General features: G+C 45.3%; 1 protein-coding gene across 4 annotated transcripts in view; it reads left to right on the top strand.

Annotated features, from left to right (window-relative positions):
* Nucleotides 1–64: 64 nt before the first annotated feature.
* Nucleotides 65–23,793, top strand: part of NT5C2 (5'-nucleotidase, cytosolic II) — a 509,579-nt gene continuing 485,850 nt past the window's right edge. The window contains exon 1 of one of the 4 annotated variants that reach the window (XM_078643682.1): nucleotides 65–84. The gene's annotated coding sequence lies outside the window, so the exon portion shown is untranslated. Of the gene's footprint in view, nucleotides 85–21,871; nucleotides 22,113–23,793 lie in introns of those variants that run through there. The other 3 variants (XM_078643688.1, XM_078643683.1, XM_078643686.1) reach the window with 3 other exon arrangements.

Genomic DNA, 23,793 nt, shown 5'->3' with positions numbered 1-23,793 from the left:
GCCTCTATGACCTGCCGAGCCCACTCCGAGCACAGGAGCTGTGCCTCGTACCCTCGCCCGCCGCCATGCGCGCTGCACTCACCTGTAAGTATCAGCCCGCCCTGAGGGGGTTAATACTGTATAATACTCTGGCTCCCACCATGTGTATGTGTAGGTGTGTTTGCACGCGGGATTTGCATCACTTTAGGATGGTTCATGGTTTTAACGACATCTGCCTCTGGCCAAAAGAGGCAAAGATGTGATCCTGGCTCAGCGGAATCCGCTGTTCATCCTTCCGAGGAGGACACCGGCGCATAGGAAGACAGTGACAAAGGGAAAAGAGAAGGATAGAAAGCAGTATCCAGGGAAGAAAGAAGGATGAAGAAAAGGAAAGGAAAACAGTTAACATTGAGAAGCAGGGATGAATAGAAGGCTAGGAATATAATGACAAGGGGGTAGAGAAAGATAAAACAACAGTGAGAAAGATAACATCAACGAGAAAGAGAAGGACAGGAAGGAAGAAGGAAGGGGGAGCAAATGAAAAAAAAATAAAGGTAGAAAAAGGAGGTAGAGAAGGATAGAGAAATTGGGACCAAGAGAGAAAGCAGGGATGAAGAAGCACCTGTAAGAATGGGATAAAAAGACAGGAATTTTGGGTGATGGAAGAACTAGGCACGAGGTGCGCTCAGGATCACACGGCGTTGGTATTTAGCAACTATGGCATTTGTCAGGGCCACCCCTGAGTTGTGTAACCAAGACCTTTTTATATTACTAAAATGATTTGTCTAACATGTTTACTGTTAGGGGTATGCAGCCAGCCCCCTACATGCATGGACCTGCTGTTGTGTCATCCACTTGTTCACACCCACTGCAGCACACAGACAGGAGCATCGGCTCAGCCGATGCAGCCATTGGCTAAATTCACTGTGTGACCCGCTCTGCTCGGTCACAAAAATGCTCCTTATGCTGAGCCAGTGATGGCAAACACCGCGTGGGCAATGTCTGAACACCGCACCGCCCATCCCTCGAGAGATGCCTGTGAGCCATGAAGACAAAAAAAAACAGGTGGTGATCTAACTTGTGAGGCACACAGGGGCATCTGAGCCACGAAACCCAGGAACAAACGAAAACGAAATATTGCACTGAGGGTTTCCATTGGCACCCTCCCATCAACCTAATATCAGCATCTAGCGCCATAAAACCTCTGTGAGCGCAGGCGCTATAATAAAAGCAACGGTAGATAGTTTACACGGATAAAGACGGATGGATACACAGAATAGACAGAAAGTCTAGAGGTCTTACTGCTATACTGGGCCGCTCGTCTCTTCTCACAAAACCACCACCGAAATTGCCATTGTCGATGATAGTTTCAGCAGAGAGGCCAAGCACTGAATGAGCAGAGTGTAGGTGATTGCGCAGATCTCAGCTGAGGCAGTGATACTAGCTGGACATAGCGGGCACTGCCATAGGGCTTCTGTTTCCAACAGGGCCGAAGGGTGTGCTTTCTCACATTCAGACACATTTTATAGTTGTGCGGTAATGGTGCAAATGCGTGGCACCCTGCTGCCATATATTTTGTTAACAGATTTTGAGCGATGCGGTATGTCTGATTGCAAGGCTGACTTGTAAATCACAGAAATACTCTGACAATTCACCAGTAGCAAATGGCTGGTGGTACCAATGTGATCCTGTAGGTGCCACACAGGTGTACCTCAACAAATGCGACCCACCACACCCTTAAAGGAGACCTCAGATCCTTGGTACACTAAGTTTAAACCAGACAACTCGTACTCAAAAGACAGATGTGTTCAGTGCAGGTGCCTAGAAGCACCAGCGGCATCTTGCTGAACGCAGAGCCCAACGTGAGAAAATGACATTTCTCGACGTCCATCGGGAATGGTCCCGCTGCTCACGGGGTCCGTATGTGGCAGTTTCTACTTCCTGGTTGGCAGAAACCACCATTTGCAAAAAAAAAAACAGCATGCCTTAAGCGATTTGTAAACACACCTTCGGTCTGTAGTTTATGACAGATTTTGTCGGACTTTGATTTGTAAAGTGCTCGTCAGTGTCTCCTGCTGCTTCACAGAGGAGCCGTGGGCGTTCTTGCTCTGGGGTGCCTCAGGAAACACCACCACCCGTCTATACTTTCCACGAATCCTTCAGAGGAGCTGGCAGTGCTGGGCTTTTCCCATGCTAAAAGAGACGCAAGGGGGCGGCGCCACTATTGTTATTTCTGCAAAAAGCCCGCAGGCCATGCCCAGCGCTGTACCTCACTAGTCCCACTGCTCAAGCTTCACCTCCATGGTACCAATGGACTGAGTAAGCTTCACCCGCCGAAGCTTGCATGGTTTCACTGTACCATATCGTGAAATCTTTAGCAAGAATACCATGGTTCTTCATGTGAGGCCTATCAAGGTCTGGTACCGGTGACAATTGTTTTAATTATTCATGAGCCTTGGGTACCTACCACCAGTACCAGGGGGAAGGGGGGGGAAAGGAACGGCCAGCGGGAGGGGGGGGGAGCGGGAAAGGAACGGCCAGCGGGAGGGGGGGGGGGAGCGGGAAAGGAACGGCCAGCGGGAGGGGGGGGGGGAGCGGGAAAGGAACGGCCAGCGGGAGGGGGGGGGAGCGGGAAAGGAACGGCCAGCGGGAGGGGGGGGGGGCGGGAAAGGAACGGCCAGCGGGAGGGGGTGGGAAAGGAACGGCCAGCCGGAGGGGGGGGAGCGGGAAAGGAACGGCCAGCAGGAGGGGGGGGGGCAGGAAAGGAACCGACAGCGGGGGGACAGGAAAGGAAAGGAACCACTCACCTGGACTTCCTCGGCCGGCGGTCGGCCGCCAAATGGCCCAAACAAACCTCGATGAGCCCAAAAAAAAAGCCCCGCCCACCGCTGCATGACGTGGCCAAAAGAGAAAAATTCTCGGGAACGCCCCCGAATCGCGTCCGGGATTGACGGACAGAGCCTTCTCCCAATGGCTAGCCTCCATTTATGGAGCTAGCCAATGGGAGGAGGGGGCGAGGAGGGGGCGGATACCCGACCCCACAGAGGAAAACATTAGATTTTGCTAGCGCATGCGTACTTCGTACGCATTGCCTAGGCAAAACCTAAAAAAGCATTTTTAAGATACACTGTCCCATCTACAACGAGGTAAGGGGCAAAGGCCCTAGCTATGTGCAATTGAAAATTAAACCGTACGTACCCAACAGAAGCTTAAGATCCTGTGATAAAGCCCTGCTGTGTCCCCCCGCATCCGTCTGACTAGATGCAGGGGGAGAGCTTTCTCTTACTTGGCCCCCAACTATTGGAATAAGCTCCAGCTGCATCTTCGTACCTGTTTGAACTATTGTAAATTTAGGAAATTGTTTAAAGCCCACCTATTTCTTTTTTTTATTCAACTACCAATCTCTGACGATACTTGGTACAACTACCAACAGCACTGAGATGTCCACGGGGGAGTCATGCACTATATTAAATTTAATTAACATAACATAACAATAGGCTGGGTTAGTAAGTGTGGGGAGTGGGTAAGTAGGTACTTATAAAAATAGTAGATATTCATCCAATGGGGACACCACTGATAAGTTTATGATAAATAAAGGAGTACGTCAGGGATGTATTCTTGCCCCTTTTCTTTTTAATTTTTATATTAACGATTTGGATGCAGCTCTACAATCTATACAGGTGGATTGCCCCAGAGTAGGTAGAAGGGGCATCCCCGTGCTGTTATACGCGGATGACGCGGTTTTAATTTCGCGCACAGAGAAGGGGCTCCAGGCACTTTTAACTGCTTTTAATGTTTTTATGTCTGAAAGGGACCTAATGGTCAATAATTCTAAGTCCTATATAATGCAGGTTGGCCAACGCCCAAGAAAGAACTTTGTATTTAAGCTTGATGATAGTCCCATTCCGGTCACAGAGACTTTTTCCTATCTGGGTGTGCTATTTGACTCGAAGTTAAGTTGGGCCCCTCACCTGGTGAAGAAGAAGAATGATATGTTGAGGGTTAATGGAACCATCCTTAATCTTGCGAAAAAGATAGGAAAGAAACCAATATCAGCAATGATTAAGTTATATAATGCTAAGTCTGTAGCCACGGCGGTGTACGGCAGTGAACTGTGGGGCTATGTGTCTACTACTCAATTACAGGTTATCGAAAACACCTTCTTTAAACGGTTACTATGTGTCCCTGCGAGTACCCCGAACCTTGTGGTGCACGAGGAGTTAGGGACACCGTTTTTATGCGATAACCTAGCACTGAAGCCACTGACCTGCTGGGTCTCACTGTGGCTTAACAAGGAGATACCACTCACTCACCAGATTGTACGGGATGTAACATCTCAGGATAGCTGTATGCGCATCCCCTGGCTCAAATACTTGAAATCTTGCTTTGAAATGCTGGGGTGCCCTAAACTGTTTTCCCACCCGAGTGGCATTGTGAAGGGGGACATAACAGCGGTAAAAAGAGCCTATCTCAAGTTTAAAATGGCGGACAGAGAAAGTGTGGAAGTGCTGAAACCAAGTGTTAGAAAGTTTATTATGCTAAAGTCGTGTGGTGGAATGGAGCCCTACTTGGCTTGTGCCTTCAGCTCACATGAAAAGTTTCTGCTGACTAGGTTCAGATTTAACACTTTTCAGCAGCTCTTAATAAGACCCATATCAGACATTTTTAGTAAACATGTAGCTCCCTGTGGCTGCGACGGGAAGTCTCCCCAGGATTTGCTACATTTTATATTTTTATGTAGGTTTTATGATTATCCCAGACGCTACTTTCTTGTTGATTTGCTGAGATCATTGGATTTTAAACAAATCAGACCTGCCCTCATCTATTTGCAGCTTTTGCACCAGGACTGTGTACTCCATATTTTGTCGTTTTTAAAACTTGCACTGAGAATAAGAACTTGCTTAGACCTATGATCTTTTTTAAGCGATATTGTACTATGTCAGGACCAGCAGGCCATCTTCTGCTAACTAAACAATCATGATGATTTTAATGATATTTGTGTATAATGTTTTTTAATAATGTATTGATGTGCAATTTGATAAAGTAATCAATGTATGTACTTTTTATGGTTTGAAATATTAACCGAAATAAAGTCTTATTTGATTTTGATAGTCAGTGGTATTTTATTGGTCCTTAACCTACAGGAGAGTGCATATGAATGAGATGCACATATCATAAATAAATAAAATATTGCAAGTTCAACTAATATGTGGAAATGCATTGTTTCGGTAGGAAAGCACAGTTTGATCACTACCAAAGGTGCCAAGTTTCACAGGTCCAAATATAATGTACTGCTCCAGTCCATGCTTTTTCTTAATTTTGTGGGATTTCTAGTCCTGTTTTGTAATGGAATACATAATGATATAAGTCCCAGAATTCAAAGAAAAAAGCTGGACTGGGGCAACTTATAACGTATGGACCTGGAACACTGAAGCAGGACTGCTACAGACTTGGCATGTAGGCAAAAAGTGCAAAGAATGATTTTAAAGAAAGCATTCTCCAGTAATCTTTTGAAAAAGGTGTGGTTTATTTTCTATCCTGATAATCACCCATCCCACCCTGTCTCTGGAGATTGCCCAGCATCAATGCGGCCCTCAAGCACACCCCAGATTGTGATTTGTGTACTTTGTGGCTCTTGAGTAAATGTTTGAGTACCCATGCTCTAGATATTGCCAAGGGAAACAGTAGTACTATTCTTATGTGCTTCATCTGCTGCCTCTGTTGTTTTGTACAGTAATTGCAATAATATAGCGCTTACTACCCCTGAGATATTGAAGTACTTTTTATGGCAAGTAGCATCTATGCATCTGTTGTAGCGTTAAATACTGCTTAGGGTGGATTTGTGTGTCTGAGACAGCTTTGCAGACCCTATTCCCCTTGTTTGCACCACAAAAATACATAATTTTAATTAAAATGCTTCAGCTACGTTACTACTTCAACTCCAACATTCCGATGTTAGCTACAACACCACATACTGCAATATCAGCACCACAACCCTAACATTTCACAATATAACACACACTATCATTACAAAGTCCAATAAACCATTGCAACTGAAATATACAACACCAACAAAAGTAAAACTACACTAATCATACTACAAAATTATGACTACAATGTTACAACAACAACAAATCTGCAAAGCTTCTACAAGACTACAGCACTCAATTGATACAACTGCAAGTCTAAAGTTAAACGTTCACAGCTACAATACTACTCACAACACTAGAATAACAATGGTGCAACACAACTACCACACTGCTGTTATAATTTTACCAATAGGCTACAACACTACATCTAAAATACTACAAACACAATAGCACAAGTACAACTCTACAAGTACAGCAATAGTATGCATAAGTACAGAGTTGAATATGCTATGTATTACAAATGCTGAGTGTGGGGAGAGGCCGTGACTCAGGATGGAACAGTTTGATTCTTCCTAACTGTAATGAAATGGGCTCTGCCTATGTAATCCGCCTGGATTGTTTGCTTCTTGATCACCTGGTTTTTGGCTTTTTCACTGTGGGTGTGCTTCACAACTGGTGACTCTACCATAGTAAATGCACAGTCAATGGACTGTGCATGTTTACCGCCAGTGACCACCTTTTAAGGGAAGGCTGCTGCAATGGTAAGGGGCACTTGGTTGGTTACACATGAACACCTGTGCACACCTGAGTAAAGGCTGTGCGTGGGAGACTGTCATGAGAAGCCTGGTGACTGTGTATAGGTAGCCTGTTGCAGAGGGGACTATGCAGGATTAGATATTGACCTGGGGTAGGCTGCATAATGTTAGTGTTCACTCTTAGGGAAAGTCAGTGTGGTTTGCTGTCTTGTCTGCAGTGACACTTTATTATACACATAGGGGGAAATCTGCAGAACATGTGCATCAAGATCAAATCTGCACATTCCAAAAAGGTTTCTATACATGTTTTGGGCCAGCCAGAATTGTCACATTTTTGTGCCTCATCTCAAGATCAGAACCCAGGATTTTTGTCACCCTGCTGGGCCAAGTTAATTACATTTCTCTCCAGCAGCAAAAACAAACTGAGCAATTAACAGTGCTTCACTCAGCTTCTGAGTAGGAAGGAGTGGGTTAAAAAAATCTGCACCAATCAATTAGATGTCACACTGTAGCAAGGATGGGACAGCCCAAGCCCATTGAACAAAGGAGAGAGCCCTGACCTTGGTAGACAACACAGGACGGGGTCCCTCTTTGAAGTGTTGGTAGGGAAGCCTCTGGCACAGATGTCAGATGAGAGGCTGAACTGAGGCCCCTAGAGGAGAAGTGACCAGTGACACCTGGAGGGCACCATCTTGAACTGTACCAGTATGCTGTGCAGGAGGGTTGGGTCAGGGGTGATGAATGGCTGTGGCGGCCTAGGATTGGGCAAGAGTGCCCGACTTCTAGAACCTTCAGCCCCCACTTAAAAGGTCTTGTACAATGGGGAAGAGTGCTTTTTATGGAGCTGAACACTGGGACTGGGCGGCGGTAGCCCTGGAAAACTGGAAGAAGGAACCACCTGATGCCCACCTGGACAAAGAACTTGGAGTACAGTTGACGCCAGGACCAGTAGATCTCTCCCTAGGACCATTAGGCTGGTCCCCTTACACACCCTAAGGACTAGATGGGGAGAATTGAACTTTTACACCCAGGAGGAAAGAAGCACCAGAGTTTAACATGAAGAAGGCCTGGCACAAGAAGCCAGTGGAAGCCACTCCTAGGACTTTCCACCCTGAGCAAAATGAGTCCAAGATCAAGCCAAATAACCCCCAACGGAACCCGAGATATGCGAGTGCAAAAGATTTGACCTTTGATCTCCCAGTGGTGACACAGAGCGTGTGGAGTTCCGCTACAAAGTGTGTAAAACTGCCAGGGTGGGCCAGGGTCTGGGGGTGACGCAAGGAGCTTTTTTCATTAAGAAGCCCTGGGAAGGGGTGTGCGTGGAGCCCCTTCCCTAAACTCCAGGGGGCCCTAGGATACAAACTCCCAGGCAGGGTTATGCTTGGGGGCCATCCCACCTTTGGGCCCTGTCAAAAGACAAGGAGAATGGGAATGGGGGAACTCTCCGCAATAGTGGCAGGTTTGCCCTACTCCCCGTGCCTGAGGGGGGAGGCAGGGGACACCACCAAAGCAAGCGCACTGTCTCCAGGAGCAGGCAGGACAGAAAAGCTGCTGGCTCCCGCTGCAACACAGGAAGGTGCTGCCCACTTGGGGAGCTAGCCGGGGCAGTCAGGGGTGGGCTCCATGGGCTGTCCCCTGAATAAAAAGGCATGGGGGTACCGGGTGGGATCTGCCACCCTTAACAAATAAAAAACTAAATTAAAAAAGGAAAAGGAAAAGTAGTTTGGCGCGAGGCAGCGCAGCACCAGAAAGGAAGCTGCCAGACCTGCTACTTAAATATTCATTCTATGTGAGGGAGCACCCCATAATGCCTTGCGGGGCTTGATTCTGGCAAAGTTGCTTCTACCAACGAGCCCAGGAGAGTGTGGGGGAGCTACAGGAGTGCAGCAGCTCACCCACGAGGAAACCTACCGTATTACAAGAAGCACTGGCCCTAAGTTTGGAGGGTCTGGAAAAGGATGACCATCCTTGCCATCCCATCAAGCATTTGCCAGCCCCCGAGGATGGAGCTTTTAGCCTACAGCTGGGAGTGCATTGCCCCCCTAGGGTCTAACTGTATAGCTCCAGTTTATTTAACCTGAAAGTTTCCCTAGGGTCTAACTCTATAGCTCCAGTTTATTTAAACTGAAAGTTCTTAAAAAATACACAGACACACGTAGTATGTCTGAAAGATGCTTTATTTAAAAGTGTTTTCACAATGGTTTGAACAAGGCTTTATTTCAAAGTATTATTCACTATGTTTTAAACAATGCTTTACCTAAGGCGGTTCTGCACCATGGTTTATGTAATGGCGTTGTTAATTCTGATAGTAATGCATATTCCTGAAAGGCTGCAATACTTTATTAATGATGTGAGAGCGACCCAGGTGTCAGAGGGACGCGGACCAGCCCAGCAGCTCCAGGGGTCGGAGCGTATTCCCCCACACAGCTGGGAAATGGGGGCAGGCCGCAAACTAGAAGAGGCGGCTCCGGAGATTCATGGTTGAGTGGCCATCTTGGCCAGGCCACGCCCTCAAGCCTGTAATTGATAAATGGGATTTTATATAACATTATCCCTAATCATTATTAAAACTGATTTTCCACCTGTGTTTACTTTAATTATCAGTCACTGACCTGTAAGGCAGTTCTAGAACACATTTTAGGTTCTTTCTACTCATGGTTGCTGTTTTAAATATGTACCGATACGAGGAACTCGTACCAGCTTAGGGTGATTTTCTTAATTACGTGTACTGGCCAGAACATTAAAATACTGGCCAGGCTGGTAAAAACTGGACAGAAGGCAACCAAATTTAAGGCTGGTTCTGGTTGAAACGGAAGTGGCTAGCATGGTTTGAATTGGTGAGATGGATGGCTATTTATGTTGCTTAAATGCACTGGGCAGGTCTGGCTGGTTCAGACTGCCATAGGGCAACTAGGGGAATGGGCAGGGCCAGTCTGGCTCTGATGGGTGTTTATGAGGCTACATTGGAATGGGCAGGGTCACACTGGTTCTAGTTAATGCAAAGTGTCTTGGAACTGACTCTGCTGGCTTTGATGGATGTAAACGGGGTTGGGCCGTATTAATGAGGGTAGATCTGGCTGTGTATAGGGTTTGAACACGCTGGGTGATACTCACTTTTTCTGATACTGTTAATCGAAATAAGATGGACTGGGTTAGGTCTTGCTACTTCTAATGGGTGTTAATGATGTTAGAATGGACTATTCATCAAGGCTAGTGCTTCTTATTGCTCGAAAAGTGGCAAGTTATGATATTCAGCTCTTTATATGGACTTTATTGCTTGGTTTTGCAGGTGAGAATGTGCCACTCGAAGTGCCACACATAAGATAGCAGAATGTCACTTATAACAACACAGAAACTATGGAAATGTTACACATAAGCAATCGGAAAACTTTGCAGCTATGTGTTGTTAGGCACCTGATAATATATACTCTCTATGCTCCTCGACTTGGAGAGTCCCTACCCACTGGAGGTAGGAGATGCGGCACAACAACCAGAGTTGATGACTTTAAAACTAGCGAACCACGCTTGAGTTCGGGCGTTGGCTCAACATTCTGTGATTTGAGGCAAAATATCTTAATCTCCCTGTAAATAAAATAAAAAATGAATCTGACCTTGTGTAAAGTGCTCAGGTGCTTGTGGTGTTTGTGACATTGGTTGTATTGGAGATGATAGGTTATAAAGGGGGTGTTCTGGAATGTTGGTGGTGGCAGTTGGAGGAGTGCGGAGATACAGTTAAACACACTCCTGGTTTTGTGCTTCCTGCTTGAACAAAGAAAACACTTCACTTAACTTACGTCTGCGTTTATACTACAGAACTGGCGACGAGCAGACGTCCCTACCATCAAGCTGCTGTTCTTCTCTGTTAAGACTTCTTGGTGCTTCCTTAAGGCTTCCTCAGAAGTTTTCTGGAGTGGAGGCGGATTCCTCGGAGTGTGGCAGGCAGTGCAGGAACGACGGGGAGGGTTGCGGCAGGAACAATTTCACTCCAATTACGTTGAGGTTAGGCCAGGGCCGGACTGGGAACCAAAACCGGCCCTGGCAAAGTGCTCGGCCGGCCCCCCCTCCACCCCCTGGGGGAGGGGGGGGGGAATGCCACCAAGCTCTTTACCAGGGCCGCTTTTCCGCCGAATTTGTTACAGGGCCGATTTTGCAGCTTTGCTGCAAAAACGGCCCTGTCACAAAAACGGCCCCCAAGGGCCCAAAAACGGCCCCCACCCTTGCGGCCGACCGGGGAATTGCCCGGTGCCCGCAACGGCCAGTCCGGGCCTGGGTTAGGCAAGCTGGAGTGAGCCCAACTGGGCCATAAGCTACTGTTAGAGCGCGAGGGGTTGTTGAATGGAGCACTTATCTACTTCGCTTCGGGGGGCAATATATGCTCGCAAGGAACTATGTTGTGGCCATCTTGGATTGGGCCATGTCAGATAGGATTATATAATGCATGAACGTTAACTTGCAGTGATACACACACCTTATCCAGCTTGTGTCATTGTTGCTGCAGAGAGGAGGCAGTAGTAGTTACAAAGCTGAGCCTCAGCATGGACACTTCACTGTGGTGATACACACACCGTCCTGCATGTTTAGTTGTGTGTCACAGTATTCGTTAGAATGAAACATCCATGGTGAGACACACACCTTGTGCAGGAATACTACACTGTGGTGATACACCCTTGGTTCTGCACTTTAAATTGTGTGTCACAACACATTGTTGGGACTGAACATACCTTACTGCACGCCGGTGTGAGATAGTTGTACTGGCGTTCAGACACCAATTATTGAATATTGCGTAACTTGGGTGTAATCATGTGTGCTCAAACCTTTTTTCTGACTCCTCCTTTACCCTTCCTACCATTTCCTGACAAACTGCAAATAAAATGGCCAGAGTGGAAGGAATATTTTTTTTTATATTGCTGCACTAGAGGAGGAAAGTTCCGAGGATTTCACTCCCTCAAGGAAAAGGAAACTTTTACTGCACGGTCTGGTTAAAGAAGGTTTGGAGTTTTTGGTCAAATGGAAAACAAAATCAGAACAGGAGAATATACAGATCAGTTTAAACATGCCTTAGAATATTTGGCTAACTATTATCAGCCAGCTGTTAGTGCGGCTATTTATAGGTATCATTTCTTCCAAAGGAAAATCAGAGAACTTTGAGGATTGTCCGCTCTGAAGAAACTATCCATTTCTTGAAAATGTGGCTCTACGCATGATGAACTTATTAAGGATCAAGTCATTATGCATACTAATGACACAAATTTACAAGAAAGGTTGTGGGTGAGTGGAGATTCTTCTCTCAAAAATATTGCAGCTATTGTAAAAAAAAAAAAAAAAAAAATACTTAGCGAAAAGGTATGCCAAAGCAGCAATTAGGAATTCTCCTGCTACAGAAAATGTAACTATTTGTAAAGTCTCTAACATTAGTCATAACTCAAAGAAAAGGGGTAATACTACCTTTAAAACAGCAATTACCAAATTACAGAATGCTAATTTTAGCAATGATAGATGTCCGAGGACTTATAGATGTGGTAGCAAGGATCATTTAGCAAGAGATTAAAGAATTGGCCTAATCAAACGCGCTTATGGTGGAGTTATGGGTCCTTTTGCTAAAGTATGTAAGAAGACAAACACTCAAACAGTGACTGTGGTATCGGAAAGATCTGATTCTGATTGGTCAAATGAGAACGAGGATGACTTTAATGGGGCAGAAGGGATTTTAATGATTGATTATCCAGTCTTGAATCTCAAAGTGAATTTGAAGAACAAACATACATTTTTAATTAATACCGGAGGAGTGGAATTGATGATTGTGGCAGATACTAGCTGACCCTATACCATCACTGATGAGAAAGATTGGGAGGAAAAGTTTACTGGTGTTTTGGAAAAAGAATTGAGAGAATCAGACACCCAACCAGTAACCTTCACGGGGGAGAAAATACCTATGTTGGGGTTCAGGACCTTAAAATTTTAATTCAAACATAGAATGACCATAGACAAATTGTATGTTGCTGCTAAGGGTCATCCTGTCCTAAGGTGGACTGACCAAAGAGCTTTGGGAATCACTCTAGATCCTAGTAGCAGGGAAAAGTTCTACTGTAGGAAGAGCCTGTCGTAGTGTTGAGAAGAAGTAGCGTAAAGACTTTCCAGAGGTATTTTCAGGTACAGTGGGGAAATTAAGAGGATTTTTACATACAATTGTACTAAAAGAAGGGGCCAAACCAATTTGTCGCAGAGTACAAAATGTTCCCTTGAGTGACAGGAAAGAAGTGGAAATTGAATTGAATAACTGGTTAAACATTGGAATCATTGAGCCTGTGCAGTGTGCAGAATGGTAGGAGCCTCTTGTCGTGGCTAGGAGGGCTAATAGGCAGATAAGGTTCTAAAATATTGTGGTGGACAGGTTTTCCCTGCCAAAATTGAATGAGATGTGTTTTGACTATGGATGCCAGTGGAAAAGGAGTGAGTGCTGTGTTGTCACAGTTTTCTGAGAACAGAAGTGAATATACTGTAGCATTTGCCTCTCGTCCATGCTCTCCTACTGAGGAAATATATTCAGTGATTGAAAGAAATGTTGGCATGTGTTTGTGCTATGGAAAATTTCAGGCACTACCTGAGGGGTGCGAGATTCATTTTGCGTATGGATCATAAACCACTAATAAAAGTTCTAACTACTGAGGACGCAGTGAGAGCACCTCCTCGAGTTGCCACGATGTCTTTTAGATTATTGAATTACATGTATGATGTGGAGTATTTACCAGGCAACAGGAATAGGATGTCAGATTACTTCAGCAGATCTCTGTGACCTTTGACAGAGTGTGAACCTTGTGAGTGGGATGACTACAGGTTGCATTAATGGAGGTCAATGCTGCTATTGTGGAAAGAGACTGGATTACAAGTTATGAAAAACATGATGTATTGAAGAAAGTAAAAGAGTATGTGATGAATGGTTGGCCACTAAAGAAAGATCCTGAGGATGTGTGTAGGTCTTATTGGGAACTTAAGGATGAGGTTTCTTTATGTAATCAATGATTCATCCTTAGAGGAGAGAGGGTAATGCCTCCTTAAAGTCGTAGAATGAGAAGTGTAAGCATTGACCATGAAGGGCATTTGGGGATTGTCCAAGTCAAAGAAAAGAGTGAATACCTCTTATTGGTGGCATGGTATTGATTCAGACATAGAAAGGTTTATGAGATTTTGCATGCAGTGTGTTAATGCGGATATGGGGCAAATAGTTTTAGGCCTCTCCTAGGAATCAAGAATATACCGAACAGTAAATGGGTAGAGTTAGCCGTTGACATCCGGGGGGCTCTTTTGGATCCTAGTAGGATTCCTACGTTTCTTATAGTTCTTCTGGATGTGCATATTAAGTGGCCTGAAGTAAAAATTCAGCTTATAATGGACTCTAATGAAGTCATTTCCTTTCTGGAAAGAGTTTTTCAGAGAGAAGGGATACCAAAGTTTATGTTTAAGTAGGAATTAAATGAAACTTACACACACTGCTGTATACCATCCTAGGAGTAACGGTGCTGTGGAGCGGTTTAACTGAGTGATCATGGGGAGTATACAAGCTGCCATAAACTCTGGAAAGAATTGGGAGAAGGAGCCGAGTAAGATGTTATGGGCCTATCGGATTACACCTGCTGTAACAGGGTATAGTCCCTTCAAGTTTCTCAAGGATAGGAACCATTTACTAAGGATAATGTTGCATGGATGTCCATAGAGCATTAGAGGTTGTATGGAGATACATGCAATGAACTTTATGGAACTACTACATGTGTGTACCTTGTTACTACACTTGACAGGGCAAGGAGGTGTATGGGTGTTCTGCTAAACTGAGTGATGGTAAAGTGTGGCTTTTTGGTAGGAAGTCTAGGTACAGCAGGATAACGTGTTGGGAACCGTCTAGGAATGGAATGGATACTGTTGTTAATCATAATGTGTTGTGGGAAGAGGATATTGCTCCTCCTGAAGATTTTAGGACTGCTTCTCGTGATGATCACGAGATTGTGCTGGAGTTGAGTCTAAGTGGAAGTAACCTAGTAATTGTGAGGAAGATTGTGAATAGGTGTGTTGCCCTGATGTCAATTCTAAAATGGAACTAGGAAGGATGATGCTGACGTCCAAAATTACCACATTTGGTGGAGTGGGTTAGTCTTCCTGATAAGTTGATAGATTGTACTTTAAGATGAGTTTATAAAAGAAATGTATTGCAATGATCTTCCTCCGTTATGTTAGTAGTGGTATTGTGTTACTCTAAATTTAAGTTGGGATAAGTAATATTCAAATGTTGTGTTGTCACGTTATTAAGGGGAAGATGTGTGGCGAATGAGACATGGGTAGCTGAGGGGATGATAAGTTATAAAGAAAGTAAAAAAAAAAGATAAGTTATAAAGAGGGTATTTATACATGCCAACATTTTAGAAGAGGAAAGTGGGAGATTTCAAAAAAACTTAATAGAGAGAATATTTCTTGCATTGACTTCTATTAAAGTAGAGGCAGCCAAAATAAAGCAATTTTTGACTTAAAAAAAATCGAGAACCTCATGTCCGTATCGGGTCTGTTGGCACGTATGGATATTCTAGAACGTTAGTGGCACCAGTCAGAGGAGAGTGGAGATATCTCTGAACACTCTTGGTTTTGTGCTGTCTGCTTGAATAAAAACATTTCTCCCTTTACATTTGAATCTGTTGTATTACTACGGTGCTCATATAAAGCGCTCTAATCCTCATGAGCTAAATTCACGCTATATAAAACTTTGAAAACAAACATTTGCCGTCTCACACAGGCGTTGTCTGGAAAAGCAACCCAGCTTTTTCCTCTCTCCAGCAGAGGGCACCCATTCTTTGGGTTTGGAGTTTGTGTCAGTCAGTTCGCTCTAACTCACCGACCTCCACCTCCCCATACAGCTGCACCTAATGGTCATAGCCTGGACTGCCGGCCCATGTGCGGCCAGTGTTGCCAGATTTTCAGACCCATCCCAAGCCCAAAGCCGCTCAAAAATCAGCCCAAATTAAGCCCAACGCAACCATTTAGACGCCCAAAAATCAGCCCAAAGTAGCAAGTCTCACATTATGAGGAAATAGTCATCAGAAACAATTTTAAGGACAAATATACATTCTATTTAATATACAGATAGTGAGAGGGAGTTCACTGGGCACGAGTCTTAATGCTACTCATTTTTAAGACCAGTCCTCATTGTGACTTTGTAACGTGAAACAGGCACTGCTCATATCACAATAGTAGAAAACAAAGATTAAAAAAGGCAGCAATAGTGTTGTGCAAATTACTGCTCCCTCTAAACTGTATTTTAAGAAAGTCTTTATGCATGATGTATTGATTCAAAATGCATATTACACTTGTTAAAAAACAACATCTCATTTAACTTCCAGAATGGTCTTTTCCCTTGCACATATGCATGCCCCTGGTAAGTAAACTATGGAGGATAATGTATTTGCTGGAGGGATCCATGTTTTGTTTAGTCCCAGTTTTTCATTTAAAGATAAAGGCCAAGTTAAGGGGCCATCGGGCCTCCTTTTGATCGAGTGGCCAGGAACCTCAACTTAAATGCAACGGAGGGAAACAAAAGTACACAGCATATATCTTCACAGGTATTTAAGAGAGGCATGCTTGACTTTTTTCAGTATCTTTATGTAAGAGCATGAAATGTAAGAATGTCAGATGTGTTGGTCTATCCAAGTATTTACACAGAATTCAAATATAATATTTACACAGAATTTAAATTAAACTATTTTATTTCTTTTATAGAACTACTCAAAGTAATGAAGGGTGTCAGAGTGCTTTACATACCATAAACTTTGACAATAAATCATGCAAGTGTGTAAATCATTGCACAAGATGTGTTGCATGGCTCAGTTAGGGTTAAAAGATCTAGCAATCACATATCCTACATAGCTCACTGTGCAATATTAAAAGGCTTACTAATTATGAACTGCAAGTAACAAAAGGATCTGTGTTCAAAGCAGTAGCCCACTAACCTAGCTACATGAAAAAAAAATCTGTCATCTGAACATTACATGAGGTGCTTTGCAGGAAACACATTCACCTTCTAAACTACTTTGATTCAGATCAAAACCGAGATCTCTCCAACAAATACTTTAACCTCCAGAGTTCTCACTAATTATTAATTCCTGATATTTATTGGGCACCTCTGCAGAAGCCTTCACATCATAAAATGTTTGCAACCAATTAAGCATAACAGATGTACGACCATGTGCATTATGAGATTTAACAAATTTTCATTAAACTTGCTCTGAAAAAGTGGCGTTGTCTGGCCTTGCCCCATCACACACACTAAGGGACTCACTCATTTATGCACAATCTGGTCGCAATGGTACACTGTGGGGTCTGGAAGCAATCCATTCTGACAAATTCTATGGCTTGTGGTGCACTGGGCCTGACGGCGTGGGGAACACACAACTTTTAGCTGCCCCTTTCGCTACGACTAGGGCAGTGAGTTTGTGCTTGGTCGTCCCTTCCTGATTGCCAGTCAGAGTCCCCATCTCCTGGGCCCCCTCCCCCTGGGATTGCATGGGCACCTAATATAGACTCTGCTGTTTGCGCTGAGCTTTACATCCTATGATCCTACCTTCGCACAAGACAATTCACACGTGTGGACTCACTTCACTGCAGGGCCCCGGTCAGACTGCTCTGTTGAGTCTCAACCGTCCTGGACTGCCACTTCTCAGGCAGGCAGCAGCAGAGGACGGAGCCGGGACGCGCCCGCGGGGCCACCTCAGCATGCAGACCACGTGCCGGCGGCCAGGCCAGTGGTGCACGCCATCTCCGGGCCCAACTCTGCGTGGGTGAGGTCAGGTGTCCGAGCGTGACTAGTCTCCACACACAGTGAGTGAGACTCCGGCCAGACTCAGGACCTCAGCGGGACAGGGCTATGAGGAGTAAAGCAGGACAGGGCAGCCAGAAGGAGGACTGTGTGTCGCAGGCTCGCAGGAATCAAATAACCAGAGTGGGCAGCGACTACACAGTACCACCTGTCCTCCAATGAGTCCGGTTCACTGTCCGCACTGCCATGGTATGGCACGTGAGAGACAGTAGGGATCCACCCTCTCCACCCGCTTGACTGCTTTTAATAAAGCGCGCGGGGGATGGGCAAACAGCAGGGTTTGATTGGGATTAAAAATCGGCCCGGGCACGCATATAAAAAAAAAAAATTTGCATAATGCCTTCCCTCAAATCACTGCTTTCAGCGTAATTTTACATAAAAAAAAGGCGGGGGGGGGGGGGGGGGGGTAAAAAAATGCATCAGTTTACACTAGTGAAACACACCTGAAAACAAGTGAGGCCACTTCTGCTCAGGCCCCCTGCGCCGCCTACATTAATGGGAGGCCCAGCGAAAGAAAAGGGTTGACACCTCTCTCTACCTGTTGCTGCTATACGGAAGATAATGAGTGCCCATCTCCCTCCAGAAAGGCCACTCAGACACCCACTAGGCCGCTGGCGGTATAGTCGAACAGAGACACCGCCCAAATCGGCCCCCAGGCTGCTCAAAAGCAGCCCTCAGCTGGAACTCGGACCCCGGCCCCTCGGGCATTGCCCGAATGCCTCCGTTACCAAACCGACACTGGCAAACAGTATTCTCAGGGCCGTCATTAGTAGCGCGTTCGCATTTTAGAAGAGGAAAGTGAAAGATTTCAAACAAAATTAACAGGGAGAATATTTCTTGCATGGACTTCTATTAAAGTAGAGGCAGCCAAAATAAAGCCATTTTTGACTTAAACAATCGAGAGCCCCGTGTCCGTATCGGGTCTGTTCAGTGTTGGCATGTCTGGGTATTCTAGAACGTTAGTGGCACCAGTCGGAGGAGAGTGGAGATATCTCTGAACACTCTTGGTTTTGTGCTGCCTCCTTGAATAAAGCCATTTCTCCCTTAAACTTTGAATCTGTTGTATTACTACGGTGCTCATATAAAGCGCTCGAATCCTCGTGAGCTAAATTCACGCTATATAAAATTTCGAAAACAAACAATTGCCGCCTCACACAGGGGCGGTCTGGAAAAGCATCCCCGTTTTTGGGTTTCGCCTGCCGAAAGGCTGCGCTCTGCGCAGCTTTTCAGCGCAGGTGAAATCCTATGTCGGCACTAAGCACTTCGGGAACGTCCCCCGGCTCTCATTGGCTAGCTCCATAAATGGAGGCTAGCCATTGAGTGCCGGATCTGTCCGTCAAGGCCGGACCAGATTCGGGGGCGTTCCCGAGATTTTTTCCCTGGGCGGAGATGCGCTGTCCATTCCCGCCCCCTCCGTGTGCCTCCCCGCCCCACCATCGCTGTCCTGTGCACGTTTCCTGCCGTCCGTGTCCCCTCCCGCCGTCCGTGTCCTCTCCCGCCCCCCTCCCGCCCTCCGTGTCGTCTCCCGCCCCCCTTCCGCCCTCCGTGTCGTCTCCCGCCCCCCTCCCGCCCTCCGTGTCGTCTCCCGCCCCCTCCCGCCGTTCGTGTCCTCTCCCGACCCCTGTGTCCTCGTAGGTGCTTGTTCTTGTCTTATTTCCTATGTGGATAGAGTGTTAGCGTTTGCGGCAGCCGCTCCATGGCCGCCATTGGTTGGACGGAGTCTGGGAGGCAGTCTAGGAAGCGGAACATGTCCGAGAGCGGGGCGGCCCTGGCGGGAAACTGCGAGATGCCGGGCAAGAAGCAGAAGCTAAGCAGCGATGAAAATAGCAACCCCGACCTCTCCGGGGACGACAATGTGAGTAACGCCGGCAAGGGCTGCACCTTTAACACATAAAGAACGGAGAATGCACCCGGATTACTTTAACTAACGTACAGAGTGTTAGCGGCAGCCGCTCCATGGCCGCCATTGGTTGGACGGAGTCTGGGAGGCAGTCTAGGAAGCGGAACATGTCCGAGAGCGGGGCGGCCCTGGCGGGAAACAGCGAGATGCCGGGCACGACAAGTGTCCTTTCGTCAGTGTGCTTGAACCTCTGTAGAAGACAGATTTTCCGCTATGTACCCAACATTCCACGGATTTGAAACTCGAACGTGTAATTAATAGTTCAATTTTAGGGCATCGTATGTGATGTGTATTTGTTTATATCTAACCTCTCATTTTGTTTCTGGCTTGTTTTGAACCAGGATGTCTCTTAGAAATAAACCCGGTTACTAGCTAGTCCCGTTGTCAATAATAACAGATACAAAAGAGCTCATAAATATTGCACGTTGAGAAATGCACGTTTCCAAGATCCGAAAACCCGTGATGCACAGCTAGTAAATACACCAGAATGGCTGCTTACATCATCCGCCATTTTATTCCCGAGTGCTCGCTGTCTGAGTGCAGTTATTCATTTGGGACCTGAACATTTAGCTGCGGTAATGACCTGCCTGTCCTAATGATGCTGCCGGTGCTACTCATGAAACACGGGTTTGCTGCTTTTGAGCAAACTATTCAGGTTCTTTCCCAGCACACCGGGTGATGTAGTCCGTGTTTTTTCCACACAATGTCTGCTATAAGAGACCTCTGGGTGATTATCAGGCCGTCAGGTCTTCTGTCCCAACAGAGTGTCGTGGAAACTCTCCAAAACCACGAAACGAGAAACCTAGAGCAACAGGCATTTCTTTTTCAGTGGTGTCTGTGTAAGCAGTTAGGTCTCTCGTTGTGGCTGGTGCTAGGTTTATACCGAGTATGCACTACTAAACCTATATTGCAAATGCGTACATAGTGGGCTTTATATGAGTCTGTTGTTGCCCACTGATAACTTTATTTTATGTTAACAGAGATTTGTATAGTGCTGTATAGCCTTTAGTATGGCCATGTAGCATTTTCAGGTTCGGGTAACTTCTCCCTCAGGTTTTGAGAATTCATCACACACTATAGTATGTTTTGTGTGTCAGCACCAACACTGGCAGTTTAGGCATGCTTTATGCTAAGTGTTTATATTTGATTATAGTGTGGGTAACCAGAGATCTTACTCAGTTTCAGGTATGTGCCACCTGAAGATTGATATGGGTATTACTCAGCTTGAGGTATCTGCAGGAGGAAACTGAGACTATGTTGTCTTATTAAGGTCCACAGTATCCTTTTTAGTCTTGTTAGCTGTCAGGTGTTGGTGTAGGGTGTTATTCATTGTTTTCAAACAGTGTTTGATATATGTGCATTGTTCTGACTAATGTGTTGCGTTGTCCAACTATGGAAGTGTGTGATACAAATACGTAGTGTTCCTTCCAGTGTGTTATATTGCATTTTCCCAGTTATCTAATGTAGCTTCTAAGTACTATTTGAATCCACCCGACTCTGTACATCCAAGTGCATCCCCCTGTAGGTTGCATGCATGGCTACTTCTGTTATTTATTATACTGCACGATGTTACTAGTGCATTGATCCCAAACTATATGGAATATGTGAGCTGTGTTGGTTGCATAGGCAGAGTAGTGTCTAATGTGTTGTCTGGTGTGCTTGTTGCTGAGAGGAGCAGAGTAATACCAACCATCATAGTATGTATGCACTATGTTGGATGTGGAATCAGTGTTCTGTCTAATGCTTTCTGATGGATACAGAGGTTTATTTGATGTGGCTTATGATGCAATGGAGTATTGGGGACCGAGCTACATAAACCTACATATTTTCAATTTCAGCCATATTGTACTAAATGAATTTGCCCAGAACACACATTTTGTAGTGCAGTGGCAACGCTGGGATTAGAAATACCACCCCACCACGTTTCCCGGGTCAGGAATTTAGTTACCGTGACACCTGAACTGAGAGGAATATCAGACTTGCGGGGTCATGCCCAGGCTGCCAGATGTCTCACTATCATGGGGATACAAAAGATCCAGGACGTCCCTGTGTGTGTGTGTGGCTCTGGGTGTGTGTGTGTGTGTAGTAGTAATTGCTGTCTGCTGAGCTCGTCCGTAGGGTACAATAGGTCTCACAGTTGCGAAAGATTAAGCTAATGACAATGTAAATGACAATGACATTTATTTATCTGTATTCAAAACCAAATCATAAATACAAATTTTAACATTTACAATGCCAATAGCTCAAACTTTTCCAAAGGCGAAACCATTGCATTGTAAATGCTTGTTTATCCTCTCTCCAGCGGAGGGCGCCCATTCTCTGTGTTTGTAGTTCGTGTCAGTGAGTTCGCTCGAACTCGTCGACCTCCGCTTCCCTATACAGCTGCACCTAACGCGAACAGCCTGGACCGCCGGCCCATGTGCGGCTGGGCCTCGAGTTCCGTGGCAACAAGCAGTCTCTTCCGGTATAGCATCAGGGGTGGCGCTACGGCATTGGTGGGTGGGCTTTCGTTTTCGAGGCGGTTCATTGTTTTCTATCCAATGACAGGGTTTACTGGGAAGTCCTGCCGCAAAGGCCTTCTAGTACCGCCCAGTAACCTGTCAGTCAGTTGATCGCCAGCTTTCTGATACCCCTGCTTGGCTCAGCATATTGAAGTTGGTTTGGTTACAGTCGGAAGCAAATTAAAGGTAGTCGGATGTTTAAGATCTTCTGTCGGGAGACGGGAGGTAAGCCTATGATCGGGAGTTTCCTACCTGGTTTTGGGCGGCTGGCATAAGGGGGGCTCTTTCGGTGTCCTGCACGATTTCAGTACATTTGACGCATAGGGTACAGTAACATCACTAGCCTCGGTTTAGATTCGTTATTCATCCCAGGATGGTAGGAAATCTTTCTGTTTTTTTCAGGTGGCATTAACCATTACAGAAGGGCAAATGCTACCTCATTGTTAATAGAGGCTGATTTCAGGTGCACTGTCCGTTGCAGATGGGAGGAAGCGTGGCTTTGAGCTCCTACACTGGGTATTTTTTAATATCGACATCAGCTTCTCAAAAGGAGCGGCGCTCAGTATGGTGCCACCTGGACCACATGTCACGGCAGGGACACCATCTTTACCGTTGCATTGAAGTGGCTATATATGAGTGACCCATTGTTGGACCTTGCAACCCAGGAATAGAAGCACTTGCCTATGAGATGTGATCTGGTATAATTGTAGAGGCACACCTCCTTTCCTGAGCATGCATTAAGGAGCTAGTGTTCATAAAGTTGAGTCTGACTTGATTTTAGTAGTACCAAACCTTACTTGTAATAGGTTTGAGGATTTTAAGGCACTCGACAAATTGTCCTTCTAGGATAGACTCAGAGAAATATTGTCGGACGTTTGCACTGTGCTGCAAAGCAGAACATACATTTTAATGATTTATACGTTGTCGGTAATTCCCCCACAATCTCTCGGTTGCATCAGTGGGCTGAGGTTGACAGGCAGAGAGGAGGTCAGGCAGAATAAAGAGTAATACCGGAGTTAAAATAGAAAGCCTTAGTCCTTATGCCAGGTGTATTTTCAGTCCTTAATGATAATTCAGAATCCACATCAAAGTCCATGGTCATTGGATGAGAATTCCAGAGGGAAGATACTTGAGAGTGAAGTGACTTTTCACCAGCATGTTTGTATTACAATGTGCAGAGAGATAACCTTCTCTGGTTGCCCACATTTGGTGCCTGGTCAGTAGGTAAAACGTCAATAGTTTTAAAATATAGTAACACACCACATGACACACACACACATATATATATAGATTGGTAGTGCTAAGTGTGACAGTGTTAATTCTTGGGTGTTTCTGTGTTTAGGGGCACATGATTCTTAACGTCTTAAATAAATTATATACTTCATGAAAGGGACCTCGAAAGTAGTCCACGTAAACTTCAAATTATAAAGTTTGAATGAAATGCCCTTTATATATATATTAATGCATGCTTAACTCTCTCTCCAGTAATACATGTATACTACATTTTTAAAGCAACGTAAAGTACCCGAGTAAATATTTAATATAGATCGTATGGAAGAACATATTTCTCCAGGCTGCTCATTTTTTTATTCTCACTATTAACTGATCTCTGGTACTTCCATCACCTTTCCACTCTTGGCCACTAGGCTGTCATTTTCTTTCCATTGGCTTTACAAGCACTCTATGCAATTGATCACCCATTCTTACTATGCAGGGTTACTGAATGCACAGTAACCCCCACTTCAAGCCTCAGCTTTTGGCTCATTGTCCAGGAGTGTCTAGTATCTCCTTGTGTGTTCTTCTTTTTGGTGCTGAGGTATTTGCAAGTGAGTGTACAGCAGCTCGAGTGTATGAGTAACATCGGTAGCATGGACTTCACAGATAAAACTTAGATGTTTGTTGCATACCCTTCCATTTTAATCCTCTTAGAATGTTA

The sequence above is a fragment of the Lissotriton helveticus genome, chromosome 5_1 (assembly GCF_964261635.1).
Source record: "Lissotriton helveticus chromosome 5_1, aLisHel1.1, whole genome shotgun sequence".
NCBI classification, from domain to species: Eukaryota; Metazoa; Chordata; class Amphibia; order Caudata; family Salamandridae; genus Lissotriton; species Lissotriton helveticus.
The sequence above is the reverse complement of the archived record's forward strand: the minus strand, read 5'-3'. Positions and strand labels throughout refer to the sequence as shown.